The sequence below is a fragment of the Embiotoca jacksoni genome, unplaced genomic scaffold (genome assembly GCF_022577435.1).
Source record: "Embiotoca jacksoni isolate LCO1_2020_lvr unplaced genomic scaffold, fEmbJac1.0.p SCAF_7, whole genome shotgun sequence".
NCBI classification, from domain to species: Eukaryota; Metazoa; Chordata; class Actinopteri; family Embiotocidae; genus Embiotoca; species Embiotoca jacksoni.
The window spans coordinates 12,993,830-13,007,219 of record NW_027185425.1 but is presented as its reverse complement, the minus strand read 5'-3'; the positions used below and the strand labels follow the sequence as shown (position 1 = coordinate 13,007,219).

Below are 13,390 nucleotides of genomic sequence, written 5' to 3'. Positions count from 1 at the left end.
CAACATCATTTGGCACCAGCCTTTAACGAATCAAATGCATTGTATGCACTTCCTTCTAACTAGAATACACACTCAGCATCTAGACAGTAGAGATAAACTTGATGAAGAGCACACACCTGATAGGGATTGTGGCGATGCCTGTACACAGTGTGTGGGCGAGCGGGGCATTGCTTCATAGGAGCACATGGCCTTTTACTCCAAGTTTAATTACACGGCTGGCCTCTGCAACACTCTCATCTCAACTACCTGTCTAATTGCTGCGAAGGTAGTGGGAGGGCCGCATGATGACACAGCCTCTGGTCACAATGTTTAGTGGGAGACAGTAAATTACACAGTGCATCTGTGAACGGAACAACAGTCTCGCTCCACAAGACGTGTATTTCACTGTGGTACTCCATGAAAATCAGATCTGTGTTATTAAGCGTACTAATTCCTTTTTAAGGTCTTTAAAGCTGCGAGGCTCAAGTCAATTTGTTTTGCTGAGGTTGTTTGTTGTATTTGGCTTTATTGTTTTCTCCGCCCATATATTTGTACCATTTCAACAGAGATGGTGAATTGGAAGAACCTGAACATGATGGACCTTTTACACAATAATGTAATTGTACAGGATGGGATGCTATAATCAAATATTAAAGTTTACATTTAGATTTGATGTATGCTTGAGTAATATGGAATAACAGTAGTTTTCATTGCTGATCGTACTGTATCTTTTTTCACTCCATTCCCAGCTGCAGCTCTCCACTTATTCAGCACTGATCCTGGGAGGAAGCTCCAGTAAATGCCACCCTTCAGTTGCGTTATACAATGCAAAGTGAAATTTAAAAGGCGACACAAAAGCATATAAAGTCAGCGAGCATATGCAGACAGAGAGAAGCACAGAAAACGTTGTGTTTGGCAAAATCTGAGACAAAAACGTGTCAACTCAGAGTGAAGACATTTCAACCTGAGCACAATTTTGTAGTCACCCCAAACTGTAAAGCAGTATTTGACTCCACTTGATGAATGTACAGAGACAACAGAAGATGACGGTCTGAGGGGAATAAAAGAGAAACGACTTGAGCTCTTTGTAAAGTCTGGAATCAGTCAGTCTGAACTGTCACAAACATGTGCCACAAACACAGTCGCTTTGTGCCGTTAAAGCGAACATCTGCACTGCCATTTAGGGACACACACGCTTGATGTTAGTGGCCAAAGACACAGACTAAAAAAATCAAATGAGCAACCACATGAATGAGAAAGGAGAGGGAGCCCACTTTCATCAAAAGAACTGCTCCACAGAAAATTGCACTCACACTTACAGTATATAATCTGCAAACTGGACCTTGCAGACAAAAATGGACGTTCTGGTGAAGTAGATGAAGACTTTCATGAGCCATTACATATATTTTCATCATTATTTTGCCCCCGACATCACCTCTGAAGCAGGTGTTCCAGGCTGTGTACCATTATGACTAACTCTACTAAATGTGTTGGGCTATAAAAGATGGATTGTCACACAGAGACTCAGAGAAGACGCAGCACTGGGACGTGTTATGGGCACAAAGAAAGCAGGTTTTTCGAGGTATAATACTCAAATGTGCTTGTTAATCCACAAAGATGTTAACACTCTCAAAATAAAAGCAAACTGACAAACCTGAGATCTAATAATTTAGACTGGAGAGAAGCTGGAAGTTAGACATAGCTGAGCTTGAATGCAAAATGATTCGAAAGCCTGGCATTTCAGTTTTAAGTTAAATCTGTCACTTTTTCCTACCTGAACTCAAAGTAGCCAAACATCTATTTAGAGTAAATTTACAATTGCTAACTATATAACTCCTATATCCAACAATAATAAGAGTTACTTTTAGATTGTGCATAGTATAATCCTAATAGAGCTTTACAGAGAGATGCACAACATCTGATAAACTGGCTCAAGTTTCATTGTGGGTAGTGTAGGCATCAGGTTTAGAAAGGATAATGTGTAGAAAAAAAAAATATCTGTGGTTAAGATGCATCAATTTTAACATTTTTGAGATTCATATTAAGTTGGTGAATTATTTTTTATGGGATGCAGCTGATTGTTTTTTTCTTTACTGACACGCAATCTCAGGTTTTTCTTCTTCTCTCTCTAGCCTGTTTAATGCCATCAATAATTGCATCATTAATATATGCAGACTTTTAACCATTGTGGAGGGCCACATTTTAATGCAACATCGTGTGTAGTCCAAAGCTATTACAGGTGAACCTGCAAACTTCTCACACACTTATTCACCATCTTTTTAATTCCCTTCCCTTTTTGTCTGCATTTCTGAATGACTCATTGAAAAGACATCCGAATTTGCATACAGAGAAACTTTAGACACCATCAATCCCCAAGTCCCCATGTCAATATTTTAACAAGCACCCAAAACATGATAAAAGGTATGTAACACGGGGAATCAGCAAGTCGTCTCCATGGCAACTCTGCACTGTCAATGTCCCACACCTGTCACACCGTGAGTATACCCAGCGTGCCTCTGGCTGGAATTCCACCTGTCCATTTTGCTTCCTCCAAAACCACACAAGCTGCAGCTTTGACAAGCGACTGGACCACGTACACGTAAGCACGCACACACACACACACACACACACACACACACACACACACACACACACACACCAACACACACAAACACACAACTCAGGCATGGATAATTGCACATGCATCAACGTACACAAATTTAGCACACAGCCTCACACCCAACTAATGAAACATGAAAACTGGCAGCACATAAAATCACAGCATGTTACTACCCCTGAATGCCTGTCACAATTTTTTTTTCCCTTTCAACCTTTATTCAAACAGGCAAGCTGAGCACATTCCAAGAACACATTTTAGTCTCAACAGCAGCCTGGGGAGATGAGATGCCCTTATTCGAGATAATTTCTGTCTCTTACTTTGTCAGAGAGGTTTTTTTTTCTCCCCTTCACCATGCATAAGTGTGAAGACGTTAGGAGTTGTCAAGAGTCGGAGGCCTTTGTGTGTTTTCCTCAGCAAAGTATTGGATTGGCTAGATATGACTGCAAGTCAGGACTTTCAGTGATCAAAAGAGCTGGACAACATTTAGGGAACAAAGTGTTGAGTATTACTAGAATTTATATATTTCTTGAAAATTAACAATTGTGTTGAGACAAATGCAAGTTTTTGACCGAGGAAGTTAATGGAAACATCACCGTAGTGACTTATTACAATGATGTAGTTTTCTCTGAGTTTTACCACTGAAATATAAATGAGTTTTTTCCTCCTAGTTTCTAAAATAATACCCCGCACTAGGGTCAACCTTTGATATATTTCATTGCTTCTGGCTAAAAGCACTTGGGTGCAGGAGACATCATATTTACACGGTCCATACATGCAACACTGGACACAAATGCACTCATCAGATCCCATTAGAACACACCACAAAGGAGTCTGGGCTTCTTCCATCTGCTACGGCAGAGCACAGCTTTCTGCCTGCAAACCCGAAGCATCCTCTTCTATAAGGAGCTGTAATAGGGGCCGATGGGTGTAACAGCAGGGCACTGCACTCATGATAAAGCCAATGAGCTAAGGCAGATGAGTCTGTACCCTTTGAAGACTGTGCTAAGCAGTGGAACTGACCGCCTGTTTGTGCGTGAGCTGCAAAGGGTAGCTAAATATACATATTGGAAACAAAGGGGGAAGTTGGACATTTCACATTACATAAAATAATTAAGCAAAAAATAAAGAAGAGGGCGTTTTGGAGAGTGTGCATGGTAATGTGCAAAGACACGAAGAGAGAAAAATATGAGCTGTAATAGAGGCATATGGGTTGACAATGAAAAGGTAAGACTTGTCCAGTGAGTTGTTGAGAAAAAAGCAATCATGAAAACTTAAGGAATCCTCGCGGGCCCTCCTGTACTGCACTATAAAACAGCAGCTTTAGATGCTCTGAATCAATACAATCTGCCAGCTTCAGCTCTTTCTCCATCCCCATGGGCCACACATTATGAAAAACATTACATAAAAGGCAAATATTACTGCTGGGACACAGTCAGTCACCAACGAAGAGCCTGCGCACACAAACACACAGCTTCAAGCACACAGGGTAACAACCTCAAATTGCACAGTCATTGCCCAGCGAAGTCTCCTTGTTCATCTTTGCACAGAGCGAGTTATTAATACAAAAACTCATTGAATTAACCGCTCTCTATGCTTGTATTGTGGCAGTTTCTTATCTCCCGCGCGATCAATATTAATCAGAGATGTGAATTATCACAGCAATTCAAGGCAATTCATTTGTTTTGTTGTCTCTTCCCCTCCACCCTTCATCCTCCTGCAACTCCGACCTATCTATTCCCAAAGAGGCTCATCCTTTCACTTTTCTTGCCAAAAGGCTTAATTAATTGTACAGACTGACAATATAGGGCCGGGGTTTTTGTTTCCTGTTGATTTTCCTTTAACTTTAGCCTCGCCCAAGCCCAGTCATGCTTTTCGAGGCGCCCCAAACCAAAATGGAACTCAAATATTGACACAGTCACCCGGGGCTGTGCCAAATGAATGCTGCCCCAGTGACAGAGGCATCTGTGACTCCAAATGGAGCATGGCAGAGCATGCGAAGTAGGTGGGCACAATATGCAACGAGGAAGAGAACAGCAAAGAGGAGGGAAGTAGATACTTGCTGGTTTTGGCCCTTTTTAACTATTCTAGTTTGTTTTTTTTCAAATCTCTGTCAGCTAAGAAGCTTCAGGATACTGGTTCATATCTATCTCTAAATGTTATAATTACATGAAAGAAAATGTTTCCTCATTTGGCCTTTCTCCCTTGCTAAGCAGTAGCCTAGTCTGCATGGTGATGTCTGATTTGCAGAGAGCTGACAGCAGAGTTTCTAGATGTGGTGATGAAAAGTCTTAAGTCTAGTTGTCGGGGCATGTTACTTGAACGGGTTCAGCCAAACACACTGATAGAAGAAGATTGCCATGCCCAGCTTAAAATAATAAACCAAGCTCAGCCTTACAACTACAAATCCTACGAGTAATCAAATCACAGACTTAAGAATTCAACAACAAAAAAAGATGTAAAAAACTTGAAACCAGAAAAGTGATATTTCAATAAGGAAATAGCACAGCGGAGTGTTGGAGCTCGAACCAAAGGAAGAGAGATGGGAGGAGGAGAAGAGAGCAAGAAGCTTATTAGGCAAAGGCCAGCGAAGGGGAGGAAGTGTGTGTTTGTGTGTGTAAGAGGGGGGGGGGGGTGTCAGAGGAACAATGGCCCAGCCAGGGTGCAGTGATCCAGGCAAGACCAAGCTGTTGCCTGGCCCCCGGTCCATATGCACTATTTAAACAGCATGCATGTGCGCGCACGCACGCACACACACACACACACACACACAGACACGGCTTGATGGGCCACCATCACCTTGCGTACCGTGCTTTCTCCCTCACACTGCGTGTGTGTTAATGTCTGCTCTTAAACATTTGCCCATCACAGTTACATGAGCGAAAGTGAGATGCGAAACAGAGAGAGAGGTTAGGGTGCGTGTGTGTGTGTGTGTGTGTGTGTGTGTGTGTGTGTGTGTGTGTGTGTGTGTGTGTGTGTGCGCGTGTGTGTGTGTGTGTGTGAGAGAAAGAGAGGGGGAGAAAGATTTAGCATTGCCAGCATTAGTGCATGACATGTGGGTGGATATTGAAGATGTTATTAGTATCACATTTACAGGCCTTATAAAACTGCCACGGAGCTGCGTGGTTTTCATACATCTTCAGCTGATATGTGTCACACTGTCATTGATGTTGCATTTGCAGCAGCTGCTCAGATGATCATTCCGTGATCGTGCAGTCATTACTCGCCGTCTCATTTCCCTGTGCTATTTAACCTCCCTGTTGTGCTTTGGTAAAAAAAAAACAATTGACCATTTCATAGCTTTATCTTGTAATAAATGTGTTTCTTTTTCTCATCTGACTGCCTTCACACTCGACCAGGAATTTAAAACTAATGATCATCACAATTTGTAGGATTTCTTCACATTTTTTTATGATGTTTTCACAACCACTTACAGCCAGTTCTTGCAACAATACCTTCTTTCTCCCTTCATTTACAACCAATCACACCTCACTTGGGACAAAATATATTTTAGGGCCATATTGCCAACATGTCACTCTGTGGTAGCGCTACAATGAGCAAGCAACAAACTGCAATTGTGAACGTAGCACTTGATCTCATTTTGGACCACGGCCCCGATCAGAATGAAAAAATGAACCCTGGAAGATGCTCCACACGAGGAGGCTTTTCATGAAGGAGCTAGAGACATCTCGACAGATCTTGGTGGGCAATGGCCGCAACCAGTTTGGCACGGAAAGCACAAACTCAAAGACGGAGGCACCACTTCTGCACTCAAAGAGTTGTGAAAACTAGCATCAAGTGTCATAACTGCAGTATGCTCCTTTTTTAAGGGTCTGTACATGCCGACATGGCACATAGTACAAATCGTGTCCATTAAATGATCATGATCATTGAATTAGAGATTTAAGAAGCAGAACGACGCTATTCATGTTCAAGGATCATCAGCTGCAGAATCAATACAGAATGTTGCCACAATTAATGTTCATGTGTATTTTGTTTGAAATAAAAATATCCATCTTGATTGGAAACACGCTACATCAGATATAAATCTTATTAAGATAGCAGCACGATGGATAGTGTTAACGTCGAGTACACTACACCAATCTTTAGGAGTCACTTAATAATTCGATTTCTTGTGTCACTATTACATGGTGTCTTTTCTCTTAAAATGAGTAAACCATGTTTTCTCGCTTACCTATAGTGGTAAACGAGATAGTTTTGGTTTTGTTTGACCAGGCTTTAAGCTATCTGTCCCTGAGAATCTGCTGCCAACCCACATACAATAGAGTTATATTAAATTATCACCGCGGTGCTCACAGTACTGAAAACAATTACACTGAAAACAGCAGCATCTGTTTCCAGAAGTGTCATCCATCTGGATAATCTGGAGAACGTACTGCCTGCATTTTTTACTGGGAGTACAGAATGAAACTACCAAGTCTGCTGCTTTGTTAATGCGATTCTGCCTTGATCGCTGTCCATGGTGCTGAATCTGGGATCATTTTGAGCGTCCTCTGACTACTGGCCATCACTCCACATCCTCTAAGTTGAATACAAGTATCATTTCCATAGGGAACTACAGGGTGGAAAATTGTGGTACTAACCAAAGTGAGAGGAAGTTTAGTCTCATACTTTTTTGTCATTGTAGGCATAAGCAAATACAATTAATACAAATAATTGGTTGAGTAATGGTTATATGGCTTTCAGAACTTCCTCTGAAAGCCATATAAGAAAATTCAAAACAGTGCACCAATCCAAACCAGTGTTCATCTGAGCTCAGTCTCTTCTGTTCTCAAAGTGAACGTAGTGCAGAACCTTTAGTGAACCGATGCCCCTGTCCACGTTTTGTCCTGTGACGAGCAAGGGTTTAAAAGGTGCCCTCTCTCACATCCAACTCATCAGCCATCATCCGTGCGTTGCTCATCTTGGCTAAAAGCAGCCCTGCCACCTCCATTAGCTACAAAACCAGCCCCGGGAAATACAACAAACAAGGTTATTCACTGTGTTTAAATAAAAGAGGAGGGGAGTTTATGGTTATTCACTGCTCCATGCTCACAGGGTAAAAACAGGACTACAGTGCAGAGTTCTCCAAATGAAAAGTCGGTATTGCTTTAATGTGATTCTGTGGTCATACTAAAGCGATTTCTAATGATTTGTTTCTTAAAAATCCATGACATGACTACTGAACTCCCTTAATAAAATGTCAGTGATACTACTGGCTGTGTCTGACCTATTAATCCACATTCTAAAATGTGCCAAGAAGCAAAGAGACAGCGACTTCTGATGAACCAGAGTCCCTGTTAAAAAGCCTACTTTTGCTGCTGTAACAGAGTTTGTCTCAGCTCAGTGGTGGAATTAGTACAATATCTTAGGAAATGTATTAACATACCCCAGATGGCTACTTGGGGAACGAAATAATTGAGGTTGCTGCTACCATGTGTGTTACATTCCATTATTTAAGAGGGTTTGATAGCGATGGGAGTTTTGATCTGAGATGCGTGCGGAGAGAGCGCACATACTGCATGCTCAACAGATGGGTAGAAAAGAGAGACAGAAAGAGAGAATGCTTGGAGGCTCCTTTGCACTCCCGTTGTCGCGTCCCGGTTGTCATTCTCACTCAGCATCACCGGAGCCACCTGCTCGCTCGCGAGGGGAGACAAGGCGCGCGTCTGAGGTACCGTTTTCTCAGACCCGATTAAAAAAAAAAAATTAAGAAAAACGCATACTGATCATTTTACTTAAAATAACACGGACTAGACTAGAAGAGGTATGGTAACAAGAAGCAGCACTGCGGCAGACGCACAAACACAGTCAAGAGGCGCCTACACATAAATCGCCGTCACCAAATAAATCGGACCTCAAAGCGTGATCAGGTAGCTTTCAAAGGGTTTTCTGCTGCGTGGTGAGATACCAGTACGGATGTTAGTCAAGCATCTTTCTTTCAATCCCCTGTGCATACTCAGTGGCATCTTTGGTACATCCCTGGCTCTTTAACATTCAACGGGGGAAGGCACCCACTCACCCAGGCGCACAGCGCGCACACGGGGGTTAAGGAACATCGGCACCAGCTCTCTAACCTAAAGGTAAACGTGAATCATACCACGGAGGAGACATACCCTCTCCAACAATCATTTCCAGCCATTAGGGGCACTGTTAAAGAAGCATTGGCGCGGGGAGAGCTCAGATTTATTGTAATTCCGAACTCAAAATGGCATCGTGGAAACCCCCCCACACGAGGAAAGAGAAAACCATCATTGTGCGTGTTTTGTGTTTGTTTTTTGGGAGGTGGGTTTTGGGGGGTGGGTGGGTGGACGTGAGCATGTAAATGTGTTGAGCAAGGCGAAGCAGTGTGGAAGGAGGAAATTAAGGTAGGTGTGTGCGTGTGTGTAGGCTACGTCCGCACGATATGCAATGTGTGTGTGCGTGCGTTTGTGTTTGTGTGCGTGTGTGTGTGTGTGTGTTTCTTTTGGCCACTGCGCAAAGTTACAGGTCTGCCAACGGCTTTAGAAGCAATCGTATAGCTCTGTGTCTCCCGCTGAGGGACTCGGCATTCAGGAGGCTTCTGCTGTCCACCTGTGCTCTATTAACTGGCTGTAATTCAAATGCGGGGATGCATTTGGGGATTTTTTTTTTTTTTTTTTTCCGTGACCGCTACTTTCGTTCAGGTTCACAGATCGCACATCCCCGTGGTTAAATGCCGGTGTAGCTCATTCTAGTGAAACTGCCCGGACTGGCGAAAATAACCGTCCTGTAGCCAGAGTCTTACACTGTATGCGTCAGTAAAACCGGACTTATACACAGTGATCCTCACACATGGATGCCAAGAATCAAATAAATAAATAAATAAATAAAAAGCCGGCAGACTGCAAAGCAGAGTACATGACGCAAAGAAACAGTCCATGTTGAGATGTTGAGTTTTGGAGGAAATCACATTACCTGATCGCTGTCAGCAGTAGTTATTTGATGTGACGGCTATTCCCCGATCGGTTCCGTGGATACAAATTAAGTTTCCCATCCATGGCACGTCTCAGATGGAGAGGGAGACTATCATTCATTCATCCTCGCTGCTGCTGCGCGGAATCTTCTCCCCGCAAATGTTCTCCGCGAGGCATCCCACTTCTGCGTGTCCGAGACGGACCAAAAAAAAAGAAAAAAAAAAAAAGAGAGAAGAAAGAAGTGTAAAAAAATAAATAAATTGAAACAAGGAAGAATCGCTAAGGACATGAAATCATAAAGTAGCCATAGATCAAAGGAAAGAACAGAAGAGAAGAACGCAAAAAGGCAAAGCAAAAAGGGGAAGAAAAAAAAAAAAAAAAACAAGGATCGTCGTTATTGTAGATGTCCAGTTTTGTTCAAAAAAAATAAATCCACGTCATATAATCTCCATGGTTTTGCGCATATAGGCACGCTGTATATTCCAAAGCAGCGAGAGGACGCGCTCACAGTTAGCAGCACCGCAGCAGCAGGGGCAGAGTGGGATAGCGGGTTTTTTTTCTACCGATGCCCGGTACTCCAAGTCCAAGGAAGCTCTTCATTTGAAGCATAGGTTGAAACAGAGAGCGCGAGTGGTGGAAAAAAAAAGGAAGATAAAACAACTCTTACTCCGTTTACTGCCCCTATTCTCTCCTCTTCCCTTTCACAGGGTGAAATGTGTGTGTGTGTGTGTGTGTGTGTGGCTCTTGCCTGCTCTGGCATTTGGGATAGGTATCCACAGGCAGCGGCTCACAGTCGGGCATCTGGCTCCCCTGCAGTCGCTTCGCAAGCGGAGGACAGAGATGCGCGCCCTCGCTGCCCTCCGCCGGGGATCCGTCAGGCGCGTTCACAGCAGAACGCCCCCTCCCCCCCCCCCTCCCGCCCTCTTGCTTTTCCTACCCCCACTATCATCGCCCGTAATGACGTCAGCACGCGCAGTTTCCAAATACAGCAAGTGCACAAGCACAGATGTCTTCACGTTTGCTCTTTAAAGGACAAATTCAGCATGTTTGGAACATGAGCCAGATTTTCTGGTTTGTTTGACATCAACTCACAATGATTAGACTTCTTTACTGATACATTTGCAATGTCTCTGGGTTGATTTAATACACAATCAATCCAAATCCAATACAGAGCATGACTTTTCACAGTTAACAACAACTTAAACAAATTAGCACTATATTCACAGATCTTTAAATAGTAGCTGTGATTGGAAAAAAACAACCTCGCTGCATCTCGGTGCTAACAGATGTCCTTGTTACTTCTTAAGACCTTCTGCCTGACATATTCTAAAACAGAGAATAGGCACTCTTTCCTTACCGATCCTTCAAATAGGAATGAACCAAAATAAAAATTCAAAGGTGCAATTATCATACCGTATTGTTTTCCTGGATTTGGTATTAGATTTCATACTTATATCACGGCACCCCCTATACAGTAGATGATGTGATTAGACTTAGAGGTGCCTCGCTGCATACATTTGCATTTGGATGACCATAAGTGGTGGGACATTAGTCAACTCAAGTGCTTCTTCTGAAGGCATGGGTTTGGAGGAGGAGCTACAGTGGTGCAGATTACTAACCATCCGTATATATATTCATCCATCATCCATGTTTCAGTCATCTTACAGTCCTGTAACCAGTCATCCAAGTAAACTTATTGAATTAATCTTTCTCTTTGATTGCCAGATTTCGATCTGATGAGTGCTGCAGCTGAGAGCCAAACTGAACGAAATCTTTTGTACACTTTGAAGTTGCTTTTTTTCAAATTGAATTTTCTCATTTAAGAACAGTCAACATCGAGATAAAGACACCAGAACACTGTGAAAATGAAGTGCATATCTATGAAGACAAAAGTGGACCATATTGCTTTCACAGGCCGGCTTTGAAAGCTGCTCACCATTGGGCTCAATGAACACAGCTGCAAATGATATGGAGAAAATAGACACTATCACGAGACTATGTCTGGCTGATTACAGCACGTCAGAGAACAGATATTAACCACCAAACCTGAAGGTACTGCAAGTCCAAAAATGTGGCTTAAAAGGGCCACTACATTTGTCTCTACATTTTTACTTGCATGTAAATATACCTGGTGCACTATCTGGACTTTTTTGCTACTCTTGCTGTAAGCCTTATGGTCTCCCTAAGTTTAGTGGCATGCATTGTACCGCAAGTCCATTTTTTAATTGGTGAGTGATGATCTTGTGTTAACACGAATATTGCAGTATGAAAATTAAATGACTGTAATCTCTGAAATGTCTGGGCAGAATCCATGCGTTTGATGTTCTTTGATTTGCTTGGGTTTCAATAAACGGAAACTCTGTTTTTTCCTGGATGTACCTTTATCAAATGATCTGTCAATGTCACATTTCCCTCCACTCTACAGTTCTTATAAGAGACTTTCTATTAACATTTTGCTGTTCGCCTGAGAGGATTCTGCCGAGAATCAAATTTTTGGGTTCCCAAATTGGACCAAATGAAGGCACAAAGCAGACCAAAAGGTACACTGTCTGTGACTGTGATAATCATTCTCATTTATTAGCATTAGAACACGCCATCACAAGTAATTCTGCTGCCACGTATATCAAAGAACAATTTGTCACCTTTAATTTACTTACTGACAGATAGAACAATCTGTTTACAGTTTGTCAGTTCTCATGGATAATTGAAAGCGGGATTATGATAAGGTTAACTATTATAATAGAAAGCACATAACAGACAATGCTCAGACTTCCGACTCCTCTCCAAACCAAACTTCCAGGATGGTATGCAAACATCAGTCAAGCATGCCTTCCTCATATTGCCATACATCAACCAGCTGGCAAAACAAGGGCTCAGAATAACAACATCACTGGAAAAGGAGATTTTTCATCGACTAGAACGGGCTGTTTGGCATCAATATTCTTGGCAGAGATGGAAGAATTGTTGTCAGGACTATAAATGTTTCCCTCTGTTGTACAATGAGGATGGTTAGCAGGTGCTTCAAGCATGAGCTCCTGTACCTGTAAACCACATACAAACAAGATGTGGACTAGTACAGTAAAGTACTACAAATGGATTCAAATTTGGTGCATTCATTCACACCAAAACCTGCATAGACTTGTTAAATACCGGGCCTATTATACCCCATTATTGGATTACAATGCCACTGTCCTCTTGGAGAGCTAGGGTTGGGGTTGAAAACTGCTGGCCTGCAAATCCCACTGAAACAATGCCCTAATAGTAATATTGGACTGTACAAATGAATTACAACATTTGTTATCCGGCCTGGTTTTACTGCCTAATAATGACCTTGGTACTCAAACTAAACAGTGAAAGGGAAGCTGAAATACTTACATAATGGGAGCTGGATGATGGAATGAACTGCTGGTTGTTGTAATTTTAGCACCATGAAGAGCTCAACGAAGCCTCGACATCATTTGGCGACACATTCCTGCAAACTTTTAAAAGAGAAACAGAGTAGTTGTCACATACACAAATACCTTGGAAGATTTCAGCACCACGGAGAGCTCTATCACTATTTAGTAGAGACATTAAAGGTGACATGGAGCCGACTATTACATTTGGGCAGAGACAGATACTCACTCATATAAGTCAATTTCAGGGCAGCACGAACACAAAGAGCTTCTTCGTATAAGATGTTATATTCTATTGAACCAAAGAAACATTCTCCAAATATGAATTTGTCTCTTGATTTTTCCAGTGAAAACAAAGTGAATAAGAAACAAAGCCTTTGAAAACCTCTTTTGGGTAACAGTATTCTGTACTGCAGTCCTCGGTAATTTGAGAAATGACAGGTTTTTTTTAACTAACATTGAAT

At 42.2% G+C, this 13,390-nt stretch overlaps 1 protein-coding gene across 4 annotated transcripts in view; it reads right to left on the bottom strand.

Annotated features, from left to right (window-relative positions):
* adgrb2 (adhesion G protein-coupled receptor B2) overlaps window positions 1–10,384 on the bottom strand; it is a 211,619-nt gene extending 201,235 nt beyond the window's left edge. For all 4 annotated transcript variants that reach the window (XM_069176990.1, XM_069176991.1, XM_069176992.1 and 1 more), the window contains exon 1: window positions 9,533–10,384. The gene's annotated coding sequence lies outside the window, so the exon portion shown is untranslated. The remainder of the gene's footprint in view (window positions 1–9,532) is intronic.
* Between the last annotated feature and the right edge of the window lie 3,006 nt (window positions 10,385–13,390).